Below are 21,618 nucleotides of genomic sequence, written 5' to 3' on the forward strand. Positions count from 1 at the left end.
TGTGTAGGTGCAGATATAAATCATAATCAGTGCCAGGGAATACGCATGTACACATTCCAAGTGTACATAGGAGGAATTGGATAAAAATGAGAGTTGATCGTGATAAAATATATCACATTCCACATAAGTAAGATGACCACAACACTAGCAAAATAAGGATCAAGACAAATAGGGGCATTAATATTTACCTCGGCGTCGTGATCAGAAAGGAACTGACACAGCATATGGAGTGACAGAACCTGTTGGAGTAACCAGGGGTCACTCGGCCAAACCTCAGGGGCTTGACACAGACCCTTGTGGCCCCATTAGGGACCCCAAATCTAGAGAGGGCTCTCACTGAGCCTGGGACCAAGGAATATCAGTGAGATATGAGACTCTAAGGGGCCCTTCATCACACTTTGCATAAGGGATCCATCATGTTGTGCTCCACCATTAACAAACCTAACAAACCCTGGTAGTTTGGAGCCTTTTACCTCTTTTTGTGACATCTGACCTCCTGTGGTTCTGCACACTGAAGACCAAGCTCACTCCTTCAGCACTTGGTCCCAGCAGTGATAGCAAGGCAAGAAATCCAAGGCTTCTCGGAGTGGTAATAAGGGGCAGAGTGTCAGAAGTCAACAGTCATGCAACAGACGTAATAATTACTGTCCAGCACTGTACTTATTTTGTAAAAGAGAGAAGTACTTCTTTCATACACTCCAATGACAATACTACGCACAGAAATAAAGATGGCATACGTTTCTACACATTACTATAGAGATTTCTACTCATAAAGGAATCAGCTTTAACATAAACACTGGTGCAGGCTCCCAATCGAATGTGTGATTAGCTTACGGATTCTGTGACACATAGGTCAGACCATACAAATGTCCCAGCACTGAGTCTCTGAATTGATGGCAGTGTCCCAACCCAACGTAGTTGAATGCACGAGGCATTTGTAGGAATTCAACAGTGTTACTGATGCTGGGATGTGATGAGTGTGTGTTACCCGCAGGGGGAGGTCAGACTTCTTCGAATGCTCTGGTCAGCAGCTCACAGCTGGCTTTAATATGCCGGGGGTCCTGGCTGGAGTACAGATGGGTTGCTCAGATACCATGCCAGGTGGCAGAATCAGCATCAGTCATGTTGGTTCTTGGCAGTGGCATTCACCGAGGTAATTGGGGTGATTACTCATAGCTGTTGGTGTTTCAGGTCCTGGTTGCTCATAACAGTGGATGTCACAGTTTGCAGTCGCTTCAGATCAAATACTTCAAGTCCTCATCGATCAGAGCTGCAGAACAATCTGAGGATTTCTCTGCAACAAGCAACTTTAGGTAAATCTAGGATGCTGGGGAACCCACTCCAAACCGGGATTGGTGCCTGTTATGTTCCCCACAGCAGTCTGTATTTTCTCTGTCTTCAGCAAAACTCCAGGGCAGAGATGCCGGTCTTATCCTTTTGGCAAATGTCTGCCTGAAAGGGCAGGGTACAAGCTAGGCTAGCTGGCTGGACAAGACACGAGTCCACATCAAGTGAAGAACTGGAACCAAGTGTAAAAGTTTGGGTCCGACTTTATAGCCCTTTTACAGAGAGGACATGTGGATCCCACTGTCAATGGCCTGGAAGTGGTTCAGCGCCTTTCCTCTTCTTTCTGTATTCTAACTCTGTGAGAACAGCATACGTTTGGTTTTTGATGAGGTTCTTCTCAGCAGGTAGTGACAATGGCAAGGGGTGTCTCCAGCAAGAGCACTCACAATAGTTAGCGCAATGAAGTGTGAAACTCTACTCTTGCCTGGTAACAGCTCTTTTGAGGATAGCCTTCGGAGGAAGACAAAATTACAGGACCTAACTGAAAGATTCCCTTTATTCCTGAAAAGCTATGCTGCCTCACCACTTCCTACTCAATGTTGGCCCTGGTCGCAGTGTTTGGAGAGTGATAATGTGCAAGCTCTCCACCAAAGTTTCACTACTAAAATGGTCATGACTCCATTCTCTCATGTCTTATTGTCTGGGGCTATTTCTACCAATGCAAGTATGCCAGCAATACACTTCCTTGTCTGGGGAGGTTGGGCAGTTGCTTCATCTTGTGCTAGATTGTACCAGGGTGTAATAGTGAAGAAAACAAAAAAGTGATGGTTAGATGCTTGAATTAATCTCAGCCACCGGCCACATCCCAGTCCATCATGTTTTTTTAGTTAGGCCAGTGTAGGGTTGCTTTGTGCCCTTCTAGTGGTGAAATGGTCTAGAAGTTTAGCCAGGACTGTCCCTCTTAGAGCAGGACCAAACGGATTGCAAATGTGAATTTCTGTCTGGAACTCGCACAGTGGGTGAAAAACAATGGTCTGCAATATGGCCTGAGATTAATTCAAGCATTCCTTCAATCACTTGTGTTTTTTTGTAGTAGATGCCCAAAGTGCAATGGGCATGCCCAGGTGTGTGTCCCATGCACACTGTGCAATAGGACTCAAGCTATACCTCACTGATGAGACAAAAGTAGGTTAAAACCAGACTGCAGTTGTTGTGTTCCCATCTGGAGGGGGTCCGGTCTGGCAATTTGGGCTGGACTGTCCCTATAGGAGCAGGACTGATTGACTGATTCGCAGAAGGTGGGTCTCTGTCTCGAACAGCTCAGTGGGTGAAAAACAATGGTCTGAAATGCAGCACCAAGAAATGACTAGTGGATAAGATTAATTACAGTATTTGTTCCATTACCCTATTAATTTTGTACTAGGGGCAGTCCTAAATGGATCCCGCTAACCGGTCAAACTACAGTCATTTTTAATATGAAACTCTTCCAACAGCACCACATTCACACAGCGCAACCACATAGTCACTTTGAATAGGGACTTGGCACTACAACTAAGTGGAATTTTGAATGAGCGGGGCTGGTATGCATCACCACACACTCTCTAAACAACAAATGCCTATTTGTGACAATCAAGTGGAAGCCATATTATACACTGCTACCACTATTTAATACATATGTCACAAGACATTTTTGTATCAGTTGAAGGGTGTGCTTGTTGTGCCACTCCAGAACATAAAGCTAGTCTTTAGGTCTCACAGTTTACAGAACACCTAGATCTCAACGGTCGTGCATGATGATCTTAGATACTAGGCCTAAATAAGCATGTCAGGATACCAGCTGTCATGCAGCTTAGTTACTCGGGGCAGGAGTTGCACATCTGTTTTACCATGCAGGAGACCTTCCCATCTCAACATGGAGTAAATGCAAAATGTTAAATTTACTCTAGCAAAACATAGATAAACATCGCTCTGCAACAGTAACACTGCCATCCACCTGGGTATCAAATGTAATGTTTTAAATATTAAAAATATCCTGCTCGTCTACCTTACTTCAATGCTGACATTTATTTTATTTGTTGCTGTCATGTTGCTTGGTTTGGTGTTATAAAGCTTCATGTGAGCAATTATCATGACACTGGTACCTCCACTATCATCTCATGTAGAGGTTTCTGTACATCCGGTTTCCGGGCAGCTCTGCGATGTGCCTACTTGTATGTGGCATTGGCTAAGTGCATTACTAAGTGACTGTGTGAGTGATCAGTACAAGTGTTTGTTATTGTGAAGAGGATGAGTAGCCTATCAGAGACAGTACCAACTTCCCAGGCTACAGTCTCACTGTGTTTGGACTGTACCTTTCAAATTAATGCTGGGGAACTCCATAGGGTATAATTGGCTCGTCCTTCTGTGCAATGTTAAATATTTGCCACTCTTAGCCAATACCAATGAGAGACCAAATAGGAAATTGCATCTTTTTGGGTGTTCCTCCTTTTTTCTGACTGGATTTAAAGGCGTATTTTACTCTTGGCACTGTGAGACCGCTAAACACCTCCCATTGCTTGCGCTCTGATTCCTAAACGCGGTTAGAAATATTTAGGCCCATATTTATACTTTTTGACGCTAAACTGCGCTAACGCAGTTTAGCGTCAAAGAATTTTGCGCCGTCTAACGCCATTCTGAAGCGCCATGCGGGCGCCGTATTTATGGAATGGCGTTAGACGGCGCAATCAGACCGGCGCTGACTGGTGTGCGTGGAAAAAAACCACGTAGACCAGGCAGCGCCGGCGTAGGGGGAAAATGGCGTATGGGCGTCTTAAAATGGGGCAAGTCAGGTTACGTCGAAAAAATCGTCGTAACCCGACTTGCGCCATTTTTTTTCGACGCCCATCCCCCATCAACATGACTCCTATCATTGTAAAGATAGGAGTCATGCCCCCTTGCCCAATGGCCATGCCCAGGGGACTTCTGTCCCCTGGGCATGGTCATTGGGCATAGTGGCATGTAGGGGGGCACAAATCAGGCCCCCCTATGCCACAAAAAAATAAAAAATAAAAACTTACCTGGACTTACCTTAATGTCCATGGGATGGGTCCCTCCGTCCTTGGGTGTCCTCCTGGGGTGGGCAAGGGTGGCAGGGGGGGTCCCTGGGGGCAGGGGAGGGCACCTCTGGGCTCATTTTGAGCCCACTTGTCCCTTAACACCATGCCTGACCCAGGCGTTAAAAAGCGGCGCAAAAGCGCCGTTTTTGGCCACGCCCACTCCCGGGCGTCATTTTTGCCCGGGAGTATAAATACCACGTAAAGGCCTGGGAGTCATTTTTTAAGACGGGAACGCCTCCCTTGCATATCATTAACGCAAGGAAGGGGTTCACGCTAAAAAATGACGCCCACTCCGGGCACTTTGGCGCCCGAAGCGTCTAACGCCATAGTATAAATATGGCGTTAGTTGGCGTTAGTTTAGCATCGAATTTGCGTCGAAAAAAACGACGCAAATTCGGCGCAAACGGAGTATAAATACGGGCCTTAATTCTATTTGGCATCTCTGACTCCTTAAAAAGACCATAGTAATATAGTGTAAAAGGCAACCGTGGTATAAAGGTCAGAGGACACATATGGGTTGCCGGGTGGCTTTATGCAACTCACATGTATGACTTTATAGGCAAGGTTTGAATGACTCTAGCAAGAGCCACACTGAAAGAAAAACTTTTTGGATAAGCGGAAAAGCTTACTTTTGACATTAGCTCAGTCACACATAAATAGTGCCTTAAAGGCTATAATTCATGGTTAAATAATGTGTGTAGGGTAAGAGATGCCCTTTTTGGGACTGACACGATTAAAATTACTACTCCACTAGACAGACTACAGTAGCCTTTCCCTACTGTAAATGTCTGCCTGAAAACGTGTTGTATTTTTCATCAGGTTGAATTCACATATCAAGACCTGAGGTTAAAAATATATCAACGACCGGGTATAAACATATATGTTTTAGATTCTTGCTACTTTTACAGCAGAATTAAAACAGTATGGGACTAATAGGAGTATAATCTAATTGAAGTGAAACTTGTGTGGTGCAAGAGAAGAAAATGCAATCTTTTTGCAATGCACCAGTAACGATTTATTATTAAGAGAAGGCTAACATTGGCTGTATCCAGTTTTTCAGAAGTTATAAATAATAACACCGAGTACACCAAACCTAGTTGGCCTTTTGCTAGGGTTATGACCTGTGATTAGTTGTTTGGTTGTGTCAGTTTATAGATGAGACATTACTAAAACTTCACAAAATGGAAATTGTTGCTGTCAGCACTCTTTGGTAAAAAAAAATATTGTGATTGACTGAAATAAGTAGAAGGCAAGGGAAACAAAGTGAATATATTTTTTTAATTAATCAAAACAATAAAGAATTATCTGTGTTTTTCGAAAGTTAACTACGGAAAAGTGTAGGAACGTTCTAGATTATTGATAAAGCTCGATAAGGTGCAGAGATGATTTTAATATAGGCTGTTTGTAGCTGAAACCCGTTTAGCCACCGTTTTGCTGTTTAGATAGTTAATATTTCTCTGGGAGCAACAAATGATCTTATCCTGCCAGCATTTTCCCGGCAGAACGGCAGAGGAGGATTTATTGTGGGTCATTCATTGCTAATAGTCTTGAAACACAAGGGAGGGCAGGCACAGGCACTAGAGATGGACAACACAAAGGGTCAAAAACAAACTCATAGTGTAACATGTTTATAGTACATAAAACTCTGGTCTGAGGCTCTCCTTAGATTTGTCCTTTTCCTAGTCATATTCTTTCCTGTCAATACATGGGGTAGCTTGGATCACAAACAGACTGGATTGGTTATCCATGCGAGTTTCCTTATTTTGCTAGGGCAGCCTCTGCATACTGGAAACAGCTTCACACACACACCCTGGGATTCTGCCATCTTGATAGATCTATGCAGGAGGAGGATTTTTACAGAGGCGGGTTTACACTAAGGCCCATAATTATACTTTTTTTGCTATGTATTGGCGTCATGTTTTTTAAGGCACATTTGGCGCAAACCTAACTCCATATTTATATTTTGACATTAGACACACCTAACGTCAAAATATAGGAGTTTGCACCATTTTTTGGATAAGTGAACATAATTTACGTCAATGAGATGCGTCAGACCAGGTGTTAGGGGACTTGTGGATCCATTTCCATGCTTAACACCATGGAATGGGTCCACGAGTGCCCTCCCCAAGCCCCAGGAACACCCTCATCCCCACCAGAGGGACACCAGAGGATGGGGGGAGCCCATCCCAGGTAAGTCCAGGTAAGTATTTTTTCTATATTTTTTTGCCATCTGGGGCCCTAACTTGAGTCCCCTAACTTGGGGCCCCCTGCATGGCACAGGGTGCAATGGCCATGCCCAGGGGACACTTGTCCACTGTGCTGGCCACTGGGGTGGTGGGCATGAATCCTGTCTTTCCTAAGACAGGAGTCATGATTTTGGTGGTTGTGCGCCAGGAAATGACGCTAGTCTGGTTAGAGGCATTTTTTTGCCTCTGACCAGGCTAGCGTCATTTTCTGATACACAACCCCCTCCTTCCCAACCGCCACTCCCACCAGGCTAGCGTCTTTTTTTAAAGACACTAGCCCAAGTTTAACGCCTGCTTGCGCCATTCAATAACTACAACGCCCAGCTCGAGTTCTGAAATGACAAAAGCCGGCGCTAAAACATTTTGCTGCAAAACTGCGTTGTTGCATGTCTGTCAACTCCTCCTAGCACACCTGCTAAAAAACTGAAAAAGAAGGTTGATTTTAATGTGGAAACATTCTGGTGATAGAATTAGGTCGTCTTACCAGAAGCTGTCTGCCGACCTTTATAAAGAAGACTTCCCACCACCAGTGCTTCAGAATACAGCTGGACTTGGTGAACAGGACCAAAAGCATATACATCTGGCTGTGAAGAAGATTGAGGCCAGGACTGTTTTCCCCATTTACCCAAGCATGTGAAGTGCTTCTTTTGGATCAGACCAGCCAGCACGATGTGCTCTCACAAACATAAAGGACAAGAAGGATGTATTCCCTGTGAAGAATCAGCAGACTAATTAGGACAGGGGCCTGTGCGGCAGCCCTGGCAGAAAAGTGTGATTGAGTCTGCCTTGCATTGTTGGTGCACTGGAGGCTGCTTTTAACATTTAAGAGCTTGAAGGAATGACAGGGAGAAAGAACTGCAACCTCCAAGAAAGGTTGGGACTTCCAGAGGGCAGGTACAAGTTGCTGGAGTTACATGAGAAAGGGGTGATCGTGGAAGGCAGTTTTCTTGTTCTTCCTACATGAAGTTTTTTGCTTCAATAAAAGGAAGCACAAGGGGACCTTGCTTGAAATTTATTTGGTCTTGTGTTTTCTAGATAGGGATTTCAACCTTGTCCTTTGGATGACTTTCAAGTTCTATCATTTCCTCTTTGTCAGAAGTTAAAACGTGATCGCAGGAAAAGGTGGAGGTGCGATGCCAGCAGTGAAGCAATCTCAGTACCGACGTTTTTCAGGTCCATCATGCTCACTGCTTTTGACACCAAAACTAGATTTCAACAGGACCTCCAATTGTATCCAACTTGAAGGACCCTCTCTGTCCACAACATCCTGCCTTACACCATCTAACATTCTGGACTGTACCCCAAAAACTTAATTTTGGTCAGCCTGAAAAGACACTGCAATGTGATTACCAGAAGCGAGTGACTTGCATTGGTACTTTTTGTTTTCTTGAGGCCTATTAATCTTTGAAAACTCATATCTCAGGTTTCCATAATCTGATTTTGACCATTTTGTCTATATTTAATTATTAAATATTTCCTCTTTTTCCTGAAATGATTTTGGGATTTTATAGATTACGTTCCTAAATTTACATATGGTTTGAGTCTGCTTAATTACTTTACTCACAATTCTCTTCGGAAAGGCCTGTTTCTTTGTGCCATTGCTACCAGAAGTAAACCCATGTTTCCACTTTGAAACTCTATTTATTTAACAGGGCATTGGCTTATTACCTTGAGTGAGTTCATGCCCTCGTCTCCTCTAGTTATCCAAGGTTTCACAGATCATGGGTCCTGATACTTAGCAATAAGACTTTTGGTTTCTCTTCTTAACTCCTCTTCATGATAACTAGTTTGTGGTTTAGCATCAACTAAGCAAAATTTCCCCCCATCTTGAATGGCGCTTTCTGTGAGGATGTGAGTGGGTGTAATGTTAGTCATTTGTGGCATGATCTCCTCCTCATCATATGAGGTCATCTTTGCTAAACCTGTCCCAGGAAATGGGAAAATGCTGTCTCTTAGAAAAAATGTCACCACAAGTACAATGAGAGTTGTGCATACTTCTTGAAGATACAGGTAGCAAAGTATTTTTAATTTATAATACAATATGCATTGTCATAGATGTGTTATTGATGCTTTGTGGGGTACTTAACACAACATATCACTACAACACCGCGTCTGCACTTATTTACTGACTTTGTCTGCCATGTTCTCTGCCAGTCTTTCCACTTCAAAATTCTCTGCACAACCCAAAAAACATTTGGAACAAGAGCTTTGCTAGTGCTTCAGAACCTTGATAAGTAAACTTACAAGGAGACACGCCTAGGCCGATGAACCTTTTGACCATGTTCAGAGACTTCCCAGTACGAGGTATCTTTCTAACATCACAAAATCAATAACCCAATCGGTATTCTTAGTAACCAATAGCAAGACAATCAATGACATTTAGTAAGAATCAATAAGTGAAAAGAACCATGACCTTTCAGTCAGGAATAACCACACAAATCTAGTTAAGTGTTAGGATATTTATTCCCCATTGGTTACAATCTAATAGTCATCTCCGTTAATCTCATTAGCAATCAATCTCATTAGTAACTCTTCAGATTTTGTAATTAGAACACAAATTAATCAATGTATAGAGAATATTCATCAAACAACACATCAGTAATAAGAACAGTTTAGCAAAGTCTCAGAGTGCAAGATTCAACAAAGCGAGAACTCAGTCATTTGTCTCTTTGCGTCAGGTATTTGTGAACACCTTAACTAACCTCAAATTAGCATCAGCATGTTGGACTTCATGCAAAACAATTTAGCAAACACAAATTTGGAAAACATCTAACTATGGCCTCTGTCAAAAGAGCAGTTGGTACCTAGAAAGAAAAGGCAAACAGACAATTAAAATGTTCATTAGATAGTTACCCCACCAAATGAATCAGCAAACAGCGTCAGTCCTTGTCCTCAGGACATCAGTCGATTCACCATCAGCAAAGATAGGACAGGGCAAAGTCTCAGTATGGCATAGCTAAAGAATAAGACTCTTCCCTCATATGGAGGAGAAGCAAGTATCGGTAAGGATGAATAGAGGATGGTTAAAGTATCTGGAAGAATAAACGGCAAAGTCTCAAAAGAATAATGGCAAGTTATGGCTTAAGGTAGAATGTCCGAATAATGGCCAATAATGTCCAAATAATTGGCTAATAATGGTTGATTTCTCCTCAGGTCATGCGGTTATATCAAAACTGTCGAACTAGCCCTTAATTCCCCATTGGATAATATTTGGTGCATCATTATCTCTGTCCAATAATTCTTCACACCCCTGACTAGAATTTTCCACAGAACACAGTTCTCATGCCATTGATTGGCCGCTGTTATTGACGTCTTCATCGGGTGGAATGTCAGGTAAGAAAAGTTACACTTTACGCTCCAGTCAGTAGTCCCAATGTTTTCTCCTACTCCAGGCAGCCTTGCACCTATTACGAATTACACTGTTGCATTCAGCAAGAATGTCTCTTTGAGCAAGTCGGGTCCCATGAGAAAAGAATTTACTACGGCTACACACACATCTCTTGCTTCTGGAAAAGTACAGCTTTGTATCCTTCAGGAAGACAGCACATTGCACGTTAGAAAAAACACAGTTTAATATGAGACAAAGGCAGCTAGGCCCAGACCCTCGCTAACTAAGGCCTAGTAATTTAGTTAACAAACCACTAATATGTGACTCTAATTGTAATATGCTGATACAAATTCCTAACATTACTACATAATTAATCCATCATTAATAAGTTTCATTAATCTTCGTATACATTGGTGGCCACTCCCCGTGGGCACATTTCAAACGCGTACATTATTTTTCTACGTTAACACATTCTCTATGCAGCTTCATTACACAATATGTAGGAAGCTTTTCATGTTAATATTAATTTTAAAAAAAGACACACTCCAACAGCTTCCACTACCTTCAATCAACGATCCATAGCTTCTTCCCTAGCAGACATTTTTGAGCCGGATATTCCACCCTCCATCTCCTATTCAGAACGAAAAACAAATATTTTATGGTTTATGGTTTGTTTGACAAAATCCAGGAATAAGGAATTCCTTTCCTAAATCCTAATTAAAATTAATTAGATGCCAGATCACGTTCAGCACAGAGCTAAATAGGTTTCTCTTTCAAAGGGGCCTTCTATCAGACCTCATGGATGCTTGCCTGTCCTCCATTGTCCTCGTCCCAAATTTGGTCATGCATACATTTCTTATAACTGTCTTTGTAAAGCCTGGTGCTCTTTAAATACTCTAAACACGCTCAGTGCCCTGCGAATAAGCATTGGCAAAGTCAATAGGTTGTCGATGTGAGAGCTATTGACAAAGCCAATATTTTTTAGTCAAGCTGTTTACCAGTGTAACTAAAAGTTAGTGACATACAAGAGAGCAGAGTGTCATGGAGTGCAATGGTGTACAGTGTTGTAGAGCAGAGTAGCATAGAGCAGAGTGGCATAGAACAGAGTGGAGTGGTATAGAGTGGTGTAGAGTGGAGTGGTGTGGAGTAGATTACAGTGGTGTAAAGTGGAGTAGAGAGTTATAAACTGAAATGGAGTAGACTGTTGTGGAGACAAGTAAGGTGTTTTGGAGTGGTGTAGAGTGGAGTTGAGTTTCATAGAGTGGAGTATAGTGGCGTACAGTGAAGTGTCAGAGAGTGGAGTGGCGTAGAGTGGAGTAGTGTTGTGGAGCGGTATAGAATGGAGTACAGTGGATAGGAGTAGAGAAGAAGGGAGCAAAGTGGCGCAGATTGGAGTAAAGTGGCATGGTGTTGTTATACCTGTAAGCCTTTTGCCTGCTTGCTTTCATTTTGTCTGAATCTTTGCTCTGTTGGCCTTAGGTCCCTGTGCACTTGATCATTGCTAACCAGCACTAAAGTGCATGTGCTCACTCCCCTGAACATGGTCTGATTGGCATATTTAATTTACATGTAAGTCCCTTGTAGAGTGGTACAACATATACCTGAGGTCTGTAAATTAAATGCTACTTTTGGGCCAGCAGCAATTATTGTGCCACCCACTTCAGTAGCCCCTTAAAAGTTGTCCCAGGCCTGCCAATGCAGCGTGAAGGCGGTGTCTCACTGCTATTTCGACTTGGCATTTAAAACCCCTTGCCAAGCCTTAAATTCCCCTTTTATTACATATAAGTCACCCCTAAGGTAGGCCTTAGGTAGGCCATAGGGTAAGGTGATGTATAGTTAAAAGGTAGGACATGCACTTTTTATTTCTCCATATCCTAGTAGTGACATAATTCTCAAATGTGTTTTCTCATTACTGAAAGGCCTACCCTTCCCATGGAATAACATTGATGATTCCCTATTAAAAATAATAAGCTGTAATTCTTAAACCAGAGGTGGTAGATATGATATGTTTGGTATCTATGAACTTGTAATGATAAATTCTCTTTAATGGTAAAGTCAGATTTATCATTACAATTTTGAAAATACTACTTTTAAAAACTTGTCATTTTCCTTCCCTTAGCCCTCTGTGCCTATACCCTGCCTTAGGTCACATGATTGGGTGGAACTGGTGGAACGGAATTCACCCCAGACAGTCACACAATAGGGGAATCAGCAGAGCCTGAATGGGACATTAACTGACTTGATGGGGGGCAGAGCTAAGCACTACCCCACTTGCAACTGAATAGGCTGGGCTCTACACCACACAATAGGCTTAACGACCCTGCATTGTCAGTGCTGCCAGCCAGGATCCAGGGCACGAGAGGCAGGGAATTCCTGGAACTTAGAGGGCTCTTCTGGAAATGTCTCCCAACTTCTATGGGCATGGGCACCAGAGTATAAAATTGGGACTCTCAGACCTGCTCCAAAGTTCACCACTGGATCTGTGGAAGGACTCTCAGAGGACTACCTGCTGTTGTGACCTGCGGTGCACTCTGGCAGACTGCTGCTGTACTTGGAAGAACTGCTTCTGCTGCCTGGAGCCTGCTTGGGACCCTCAGAGACCAGCCCTGTTGCAGAGCCCTGCATCACCACCTACACCCAGGACTCCAGAAGTGACTCCAAGGGCTAGTTCATCGGGTCTCCTGGTTTGAGCCACAGGGACATAACAGGCTCCCACCATATTACACCCACACCTGGACCCAGCTTGAGTGAGCCTTGCATCTCCAAGAGATCTCCACCCACTCGGGGACCCTTGATTGTGGTGCTAAAGTTGCCCGGGTGGCCATGTTCTAAAACTGAGGACTTGCTGTTTTGAACCTTAAACTTTAAATATTCATACCTCTGGTTTTACGAATTGGATTTTGAAGCGTTTGGTGTCAAATAATTTATTAAAATGCTCTGTTTTTCTAAATTGGTTTGGGATTTTTATTGTGTTGTGGTTTCACTGTGTTGCTGTTTGTGTACTGCACAAATGCTTAATACATTGCCTCTAAGTTTAGCCTGGCTACTTTTTGTGCCTAGCTACCCCGGGTTAAGCCCAGATTAATTGAGTGACTTTTTGTGATTCACCCTGCAAGGGACTGTGGCTTTTGCTTGACCAGGCCTCACTTCCCAGTCAACCAATAACCCAATTTCTCACAGGCGTGATCTGGCATAGAGTGGTGTGCTGTGAAGTAGAGTCTTGTCATAAAGATGAATGTCGTAGAGTGTCATAGAGTGCCATAGAGTGGAGAGACATTTAGTGGAGTATGCATGGTGTGGTTGCACACTGCTAATACAGATAACACAGTTTCAGTTGAAATTGCTATTACATTTGCACAGGCAGTTTTATTTATAAAAATGCACAGCACATACTGATGTGTGGAAATCACCATCACCTAGTGTATTGACTTGTTTTGATTACATTAAAACATTTGTTTCACTCCACTTCAGAATTACAAAAAATGTGCTTCATTTGTGCTTTCCTAATTTTGATATATTCTGAAATATCTGTAGAGATCATTTATTGGGATTTCAATTTGTGTACTAGAAAGAAATAACACCCTATGGCCTTTTCTTTCACACCCCCAATACCCAGCAAGATTGTCACATAAATCCTCTCCCTTTGTAATAAAAGAACAAAAACTAATCAACAACCTCCTTGGAAGACAGGGCCCAACATATGGTCTCTGTCTTTGAATGCACAGCTAATATAGCAATATAAAAGCAAAGTTTAAAGACCTGTTTGTTGCTCCTTCTCTTCTGAACTCCAGCATGATCATAGTAGGAGTGATTCAGCAACCTCCACTCCCCTGCTTCCACCAGATATGGCATGAGCGTGGAATTGAAAAAGAGGATTGTTTAAGTTATGCTATTAGTAAGCAGCACTGATCAAAATAAAGAAGCTCGTAGACAGAATATTGTTCCTCACAGGCATGCAAGATTGATGAAATAATGTGATAGAGATAAGAAGAATCAGTCAAGCAGAAGGACAAGAGTTCCCAGATAGAAAGTACTCACAGAAGAATACAAGGATTCAGTCACAGAGGTGGTATATAGGGTATGTTCCATGACAAAGACATGCTTGACAGCCCAAAACAAATAAAGGCAGCTGACAGAAAGCAAGCAAACAAGACTTACAAAACACAAACCCAATGGTGAGTGGAATGTATTCTTAAGAACGTTTTCAGCTTGTTCCCAATAAGTCTTTGCAACCAGACAGCTGCACTGTCTGGTAGACTTCAACCTTATAAATACCTTGAAAAAGATATCTGCTTGTTACAAACTTGTTGCAAAACAGTCATGAAATGTATTAGCACATCTCTCAGTAATACCCTATGGTCAGGGTCACTGGAGTTATGTGGTGGGAGAGGGCTAAATTATGAGGAAGGGTTTAGTAAATCATGTGACAAGAAAAGGCAAATTTGGCGGCATAATGCAGCACATTTTGCAATAGTGTTCCTTCATTATTTCATCTTTTTTAACCTAGGTAACACTCTCTGGGCATTGTTTACACCTTATTATTGCCAGTTTAACATCAAAATATAGCCATATGTAACAGAAAGGTGTGATGTATTATAACACGCAAACACTGCACGCGATCTCGTGATTCGAGATGGAATGACGAGGACGTGTGAGGACGGTTGGACGGTGGACCGATCGATGGCTGAGGTGACAGAGATTAAATCTATAATTGTACCCATATACGTGTAGTGGGACATTATTACCTCATTACATTTGGCGACGAAGGTGGTGAGAGTCGCCTCAACATCAAGGGTTTGGTGTCTCTCCTGACGGTGGAGGTTGCGGTGACGCGAGCCAGTTTTGAGCATTTGGCAGAGAGGGCGGAGCCGCGGCGCAGTTGTTTTGGGAGGATTTCACAGGGCGGACCACAAGGGAAGCACGAAGTTTCGCGGAACCAGAAAATCAAAGCAGGAAGATAACGAGTGTAGAAGGAAGCTACGCTGCGTGAACAATGTCTGTTTGGGGGCGTGCCAAACAACACCGGTGTCCTTAAAGGGACGGTTATTTCACTTTCTTAAAGGGAAGTTGTACTTTGCTATTAGTGGAAAACCAAAATAGGGAATTGCATTGGAACGGTGCCTATGGTGTGGAATACACGGTGACAGGCACACCCTGACTAAGCAAGAATTATTTATCTATCATAAAGAAGGTTCCAATGTTGGGACATGGAAGGACATTGAAGGATTGGTGATTCACTGTTACAGTTAGATATTGGTTCAGTTTAGGTCTGGCATTCAGGGTGTTGTTCTGTGGGTTCGTCTAGTTTATCACAATAATGCAGAATGTAACACCACCTCCATTTTTTTTAAGCAGTCCAGGTGATCCAATATATCCTTGGAACAAGTGGAAAAATATATTTGCTCACTATGCTAGAGTGTGTGGACCGACACTGAGCGCGGAAAGAAAACATGCATTATTGTTACACTGTCTAGGGGGAGAGGGACAGGAGGTTTTAGAAAATTTGCCTGATTTATGTGCTGAAGAAAGTAGGAATTTGAATGAATATGAGGCATGTATTATGAAGTTAGACAAACATTACTTACCAAGAGTGAGCACGATAATGGAACGATATTATTTTGGGAAAAGGGAACAAGGTAAAGAAGAGTCGGTGGAAGATTTTGTAACTAGTTTGAGAAAGTTGGCGGCGTCATGCAAATTTGGAGCACTGGTGGACGAGAGAATTAGAGATCAATTTGTATTAAAGTGCTGTAGTGACAAAATAAGGGAAGAGTTGTCGTTGAAAGATGAACCACCTTTGGAAGAAGTAATTATGGTGGCGAAAAGAGTGGAACATATGCTGAGATGTGTTAAGGAATTAAGTGGAAACAAATTAATGAGTGGAGATTGTACGAAGGTGGAGGAGATAGTGTGTGAAGTGAAGAACAAAGGAAGTGGAGGTGAGAAGAAAAAGGAAGATATAGTGAAGTTCAAAGGTGAATGCTATCGGTGTGGTAATAGTGGCCACAAAGCCAATTCGAGCAATTGCCCAGCTGTGAATGTAATATGTAATGGGTGTGGGAAGAGAGGTCACTTCTACAAATGTTGCCGTGGTAGAAAGAATAAATTCCATAATGATAATATGAAGAAAGAGATCAGGGAAGTGTCTCAAGAGGTAGTGTTCCAAGTTGGTGCTCAGGTTAAGTGTGGAGAGCATCCAAGTGAGGTGGTGAGAGTGGATGGTGTGGATTTACTAATGCGTTTCGATTCTTGTTCACAACTGACGATAATTTCAAAAACAAGTTTTGACAGGTTAATTTTGGAATCTAGGAAATTAAAGAAGATGGATGTATCTCCTGGGGGTTATGGTGGACAACCTATAAAAATGCTAGGGTACTTTGAAGGGCATATTGAGTTAAAAAGTAGACACCTGTTGGGAAAAGTGTATGTGTCCAATCAAGGTGATAATCTCTTGAGTTGGACGCACCAAAAGCTGTTAGGCGTCATTTTGAATCCAAACGCACAACCTCAAGTTCAAATTCAGAGTGTAGATGGTGTGGACAGTGAGTTAGTAAATGAATTTCCTGAAGTATTTTCAGACAATTTGGGATGTCTAAAAGGTTATAAACATAAAATTAGGTTAAAGGAAGGTGCTATACCCATGGTAGCGAAAATGAGAAGAATACCGTTGGCTTTACAGGAACCGGTGAAAACTGAACTTAAAAGATTAGAATTAATGGGCATAATTGAGGAAGTAGAGGCAACCGAATGGTTGGCTCCCATAGTGGTGGCAAAGAAAGGGGATGGTGATATCAGGCTTTGTGTGGATATGAGGGCTCTAAATAGAGAGGTGGTGGTAGATAAATTTCCACTTCCAAACATTGAAGAGATAGTATCTATGGTTGGTGGAGCAAAGTACTTTTCCACCCTAGATCTTAAATCAGCATATCATCAGGTAGAGTTGGAAGAGATGTCACAAGAATTGACTGCATTCATAACACCTTTTGGTGCATTTAAATTTAAAAGAATGCCATTTGGGCTTGTCTCTGCGGCCTCTGTGTTTCAACGCATTATGTGTAAAATTCTGAAAGAGGTCAAAGGGGTGAAATGTTACCAAGATGATGTGTTAATTTACGCTGACACGGCGGTAGAACATTGGGAACGAGTGAAGTTGGTTTTGGGATGTTTAAGTCGTGCTGGTCTTACTTTGAAGAGAAAGAAATGTCGTTTTGCTTTGACAGAGGTGGAGTAAAGCGGTTAGCCTCTCCTCGAACCAAAGAAGAAGTGAATTCGTTTTTAGGAATGGTAGAATACTATGGGCGGTACATTAGGAACTTGTCAGAAAAAACTGTTAACATGCGAGATTTACTGAAGAAAGGAAGAGAGTTCAAGTGGAATTCCCTGTGTGAAGATGAGTTTGGAAAAATTAAAGAAGAATTAGAATATGCTCCCTGCTTACAAGCTTTTAAACCGGGTAGATCAACTGCCATTGTCACTGATGCTAGTGCAAAAGGTTTGGGTGCGGTTCTGATGCAAGAAGAGGGAGGTATGAGAAGAATGATTGCTTGTGCGTCCAAATCTTTGAGCGGAACAGAGAAGAATTACTCTGTGATTGAAAGAGAATCCCTGGCCATATATTGGGCATTGAATAAATTTTGACATTTTGTGTGGGGCACGGAATTTGTGGTTTTGTCTGATCACAAACCTTTAGTAGAAGTGTTTGGTAGTAAGGGTCTTAATTGCATTTCTGCAAGAATTAGAAGATGGATTATCGGGCTCCAGGATTTTAAATTTAAAGTAGAGTATTTACCAGGTGCATTGAATGTTAGTGCGGATTGTCTTTCAAGATTAGTGGAAGAAGACAGGAAGGATGAAGAACAAAAAGATATAACTTTGCAGGAGGAATTAGTGTGTGAAGTATGTTGTGATGTGTCTGAAGTTACATGTGGAATAATAACCGAACAAGAGTGGAAAGAGGCGTTGAAAGAAGATGTTGAGTTGAGTGGAGTGTGTGAGACTTTAGAGACTGGTAAATTTGTGGTTCTAGGGAAAGTTTGGAGGTTGGTGAAAGATGAATTGGCGGTGGATAAAGGGATATTGTTGAGAGGAACAAGATTGATTCCACCAAAAACATTAAGAGAGAATAATGAATCAAGCCCATGAAGGTCATCTTGGGATTGTTAAGACAAAAGAAAATTTACGAGCACATTTTTGGTGGCCTGGTATGGATGTACAAGTGGAGCGTGTAGTTAGAGAGTGTATACAATGTGCACGGAGTGACAACATTTTAAAAACTCGTAATGCACCTATGCATTGTAGAAGTTTACCATGCAAACCCTGGGATGAGGTAGCAATAGATATTGTGGGTCCGTTACCAGGAGAACATTCAATGCCATATCTAATTGTGTTAATAGATTTGTATTCCAGGTGGGTGGAAGTCAAAAATGTGCATGAAATTTCATCTTCTAGTGTGATGATTTTCTTAGAAGACATTTTTAGGAAAGAGGGATTTCCAAAATCATTATTGTCAGATAATGGTCCACAATTTTGTTCAACGGTTTTTGAAAAATTTATGAGTAATTGTGGCATATCACATAAGAAAACAGCGGTTTATCATCCAGAAACCAACGGTGCAGTTGAAAGATTTAACAAGTACATAAAGGAAAGCATTCAACTCACAAAAGTGAATGCTCTGAGTTGGCGTGCAGAACTTTTGAAAAGGATTACAGCCTATCGGTTCTCTCCACATTCAACTACTGGCAGATCCCCTTTTGAACTGTTTAGGAAAAGGATACCTAATACCAAGTTGTCTCCTGGATGGATGGAGTGGATACAAAATGGATATAATTTGGTGAACACGGAGTGGAGAGATAGAGAAGAAAGGCTCATAGAGAAAAGGAAACAAGAATTTGATACAAGGAAGAGGGTGTGTAAAAATAATATAGTTGTGGGTGATGTGGTGAAGGTGAAGGCACCAGTTGGATGTCTTGAGGGGTCAAAGTTCACTAGACCTCTTCATGTGATTAAACTTTTCAAGAATGCTGTAAAAACTTCAGATGGCAAGATATGGAACATGAACAGAGTGGTTCGGTTGAAAGGGATGGTGGAAACGGGTATTAGTACTGAAAGGTCCAGAGGAGTTAGAGACAGTGTTGGGTCAAGAACACAAAATAAGGGACGACATGATACTGATGAATTGAACGCAATGAGGAGAAGTGGTAGAAGGAAGATAAGTCCCGGACATCTTAAAGACTATGTTCTCATTTAAAAAATTGACGTTTATAGGGTTGTGTGATAGCTTGTATTAAATTTATTTACCGGATAGGTGGGGTTGATATGATGTTTAGTTGATATGTTTGGTGTATACATAGTTTTGGTTATACATTTATTTGTTGTCATGGTTATGTGGGAACATCATTTCTGTATTAATTTGTTCATTGTATAAAAGGGAGATGTGTGATGTATTATAACACGCAAACACTGCACGCGATCTCGTGATTCGAGATGGAATGACGAGGACGTGTGAGGACGGTTGGACGGTGGACCGATCGATGGCTGAGGCGACAGAGATTAAATCTATAATTGTACCCATATACGTGTAGTGGGACATTATTACCTCATTACAAAAGGTGACCACTTAATTTGTGCACAGGGCCTTCCACTGCAAAGCAACGAATTTTTAGTAACTTTTAAACCTATGGTGCTAGAAATATTTTTTGTTGTTGTTAAATTATGCAGATTTCACAGCAGATGATGGATTATGTGGCAAATATGACAAATCTATAATTATGTGAAAATCGCCACAGCCCCACAATCACATAATTTCAGTGGCCCTGCATATGGTATTGTGCTTCCAAAGGCCTCACTATTCTTGACTAAAGACAAAAGTAAGAATATTAAATGTACCCAATTCTGCTATATTTAATACTGGTTAATTGTGGGGAGGGAGATACTTCTATGATATCGAGATTCTATCAATCTGATTTTTAATTAGATAATCTTGCAGTATCTGCTTTCTTTGTGGAAACCTGACTATATCACACCTATCCGACATCATGCTAGGTGCATAGCCCTCTTTACACTAATTCTGCTTATTTGAAAGTGATTTAAAGTAAACAAACTGCAAGTATCAAAGATAAACCGCTCTTAATAAGATGGTTTGGTGCTTTCCAGAGACAAACTAATATTTTGCTTGCTTTGTTTATCTTGCTCAGATTATTCTAGCCACTACTAAAGCAAGGCACTGCCGCAGTCCATTTATCTGAGTGGGAATGGTGTATGAAAGTCTCTACAATGAAATTTGACTTTATTTAGAGACTTAAACTTCCTTTTCCCAAAGCTTTTCTTTAACTTGTAAGTCGTCTAACATTTGTGGTCATACTGGTTTATTTCTTATACTGTACGAGGCATCTGTGCTTCATACTTCTGCCCGTTGAGGTGTTCACTCTGACTCGTTGTAAACCAATCTTACGCCTCTTGGGCCTTGTCCACACGAGAGAAAATTATTTAATGTGCACTACAAATGAAATAGAACAACTCTGAACATTTGACATAAACTTTATTTTCTCACAATGGCATTTCATTTCTAAGCGAAATAAACAGTTTGTACTTCTGTGGTGTTACTTCTTCCAAATTAATACTTCTTTTATCGACATAAGCTAGTCGATGTTCCTCGAGTTTGTTTTTTTCTGTACGTTCGGGTCGTACCATTTCTGCTGAGTATGTGTTACTCCCTGTTGGCTTCCTGAATGGAAGGAGATATGTTTGAAAACCCAGCCCCTGGTTCCTTGGCTTCCAGGGAGGCGGTAGACTCAATTAGACTGGTAAAAAAAAGGTATGTATTGTGTTATGTTGAATGCTTATTATATACACATTGTCAAATGAATTCTCTCAGCATGTTAGGTCAAAACATGTTTGTAGACACTTTTGTAACGTTCGCATTGGAAATTCCTTGAAAAAGCACCTTTATGAGGAGTACCTTAGGGGCATCAGATCTCACGGCCGGGGTCTGTCCTGTCAGACAGAACTTGTTAAGGTAGACAGGGGAGTGGTTATCCAAAACATGTTGTTCTACTAAACAAAGACATCGACAAAAAAGGATTCATAGTATATTGCCTTATGTTTCTTCATAGTTTATAATTGGCAATGTCTCCACAAATTTCCTAATCGACATTTGTATTGGGTTCCCTCTAGTCAGGAGAGACAGGATATTGGCTCATCTCTCCACCTTCTATGAACATTGTCTCATCCTCGCATCTGAAGAGTGCCAGTCTGTATTGGGTGTGAGCCAGTTCCTGAAAAGGGCTTACCTGCCTGGCACTTGTCTTTCTTTGGGACCTCAAGAGGGCCTAGAGGCGCGAACCTCTTCTCAAATAGTTGACATCTTTGGACCTACGAGGAGTATTCTGGGCCTTCAATGATTATGTAGATTCTGCTCATGTAGCCAACCTTGATTGCTCTTTCACCACTTACCCTACTTGGGTGTATTGGTACAGCCGTAGGCACTATCTCTGCCTTAAAAACCATATAGCTGATGCTCTTCTCATCAACTTTCCTTCCATCCCAACCTCTTATTTTACCCAGATGACATCATTTTTCTCATTTGACATTATCCCTTAAACATGGTGCTGTTTAGATTGCTGGACCTTCTGTGTTGTCCCCTAACCTCTTTTTGGTGTAAACA

This window comes from Pleurodeles waltl, chromosome 3_1 (assembly GCF_031143425.1).
Source record: "Pleurodeles waltl isolate 20211129_DDA chromosome 3_1, aPleWal1.hap1.20221129, whole genome shotgun sequence".
Taxonomy (NCBI): domain Eukaryota; kingdom Metazoa; phylum Chordata; class Amphibia; order Caudata; family Salamandridae; genus Pleurodeles; species Pleurodeles waltl.